General features: G+C 40.7%; 1 protein-coding gene across 2 annotated transcripts in view; it reads right to left on the bottom strand.

Annotated features, from left to right (window-relative positions):
* Positions 1–1,804: 1,804 nt before the first annotated feature.
* The window catches only part of rsu1 (Ras suppressor protein 1), a 36,103-nt gene continuing 35,900 nt past the window's right edge, over positions 1,805–2,007 (bottom strand). For both annotated transcript variants that reach the window (XM_032510811.1, XM_032510810.1), the window contains exon 9: positions 1,805–2,007. This exon is cut by the window's right edge and continues 1,121 nt beyond it. The gene's annotated coding sequence lies outside the window, so the exon portion shown is untranslated.

Here is a 2,007-nt window from a genome sequence, read left to right as displayed (position 1 = left end):
GGGGGGGGGGGGGGGGGGTGACATGCAGCAAAGGGCCGCATGTCGGAGTCAAACCCGCTGCGTCGAGAAGTAAAGGTCCACATATGGGCGCCCGCTCTACCAACGGAGCTATCCGGGCGCCCAAACTAATGTATTTCAATGGGAAGCATTTTTAGCATGATTCTCAACGAGAAGATGATTTAGCATTAAGAACGACTACGGTAGAGAGTAGTATGAAAGCCCAAAAATCCACACTGGGAGGATGGTGGGGGGGGTGGGTGGATGGGTCAAACAACACAGGTCTTTGTCCCGCATCCCGTTATTGTTTTCTTAAACCCAATTGCAATAGCGGTCAAATGCTTTTTTGTGATGTTCAGCACGTTTTTTATAATTCCAATACATGCCAACCCCATTTAACAAACTGCCGTGAGACTGGGTTGGATGTTTGAGTGACGGAGGCGGGCTCGCCCAGCATAATGTAAACAAACTGAAACAATAATACTGCTCATACGTCCCTGAAACAAAGCAAGCACTCAGGAAGGTCAAAGGAATTATATTTGGTATATGTTCCATTATCGCTGTTTAGATACAAAAGGCCGCTCCTACTACTACCTAGCATTGTTAGATACGGTAAAGTATCAGGTACGTTGTATGTACACTCAGATTAGCAGTGCATTGTGGGTATTTTATAGTGGCCTATATACTGAATGAAATGAACCAGGGAGAATTCAAACACCACTAACACCGTTTCAATGATAGGGATCGGTTTGTGTGACAAGTGAAAATAAAATATATTCAGACACTAAACATGACTGTAGCACATAGTATTTATGAACAATTCAAGAGAAGGTGTTGATTTTGACTGTTTTATTTGAAGTGTTCGATACAGCGAGCACAATGAACCTTCAGTGTGTTTTGGCCTGTGATAAAAGCAGGATGGATTTTATGAATGGATTATATTAATAATTTAGCTTTGCAACAGGCTGAAATGTGACGGACACTTGGTGAAGCTTTGAAAAATAACTTAAAAAGAATGAGGAAGGTACAGTGAGTCAGTTGCAGCGCTTTTCTCTTTACATTAATAATCTATTCAGACAAACTAGTTTCTGCTTGTAAGCAAGAGAGAGAGAGAGAGAGAGAGAGAGAGAGAGAGAGAAGAGAAAAAGGGAAAGAACGAGGGAGCGTAATATTCACTATTCAGGAAATACAGACACAGTAGTGGTATAGTGTTCAAACTGAGTGAAGTACAGTCACAAAGTATCTCTTGTAGTAAAATACTTTTCCTGTAGAAAACGTCTGTGGATACTGAGAGCTGAAATGAAGTGCAAAGCATCGCTGAAAACGCTGAAATCTGAAATTTATGGCCTGAAACAAGATGAAGCTCAGTGCACCGAGGCTGAAGAAAACCTGGAAGCCAGAGAGCTGGAACACACACCTAGAAACGCTGGAAATTGAAATGAATTGTCTAAAAGAAGAACTGGTTTGTATTAGGGCTGCACAATTAACCTCAGTTTTATCGCAACTAGTGTATGGACTCGTATAACATATTAATCACAGCAAAATACCATTCTGAGTGAAATATTGTAGTGCTGCAGAGATGATCGCATCCTACAGACTACAGGTACAAAATACTCGCCCAAATTCCCGCCATGATCATTTAAATATATTTTTCACTAAAAATGAGAATAATGATCGCAATCGCAATATCGGTCAAATAAATGGCAATTCGATATTTTCCTCATATCGTGCAGCCTTAATTTGTATTAATACCAGACAGAGGAAAAGAAGGGGCTGAACCATGTCACAAAGCTTGGTGATTTTTTTCAAAGCAGAAGAGGATCAGTGGGTGACATCACGGGTCATGTGACGCACTTTAAGCAGGGCAATACACAGCCAGTAAATACTCAGCGATAATTCAAATACTTAAAATATACAGACAAGCTGAAGTTTAAAAGTTCAGTCTTGTGATTGTTAAAAGTTAAAATGAAGTCTGTTGCTGAATGGGTGGGAAGAGAACTTGAAGATCCC

The sequence above is a fragment of the Etheostoma spectabile genome, unplaced genomic scaffold (genome assembly GCF_008692095.1).
Source record: "Etheostoma spectabile isolate EspeVRDwgs_2016 unplaced genomic scaffold, UIUC_Espe_1.0 scaffold272, whole genome shotgun sequence".
In the NCBI taxonomy this organism is placed as follows: domain Eukaryota; kingdom Metazoa; phylum Chordata; class Actinopteri; order Perciformes; family Percidae; genus Etheostoma; species Etheostoma spectabile.
The sequence above is the reverse complement of the archived record's forward strand: the minus strand, read 5'-3'. Positions and strand labels throughout refer to the sequence as shown.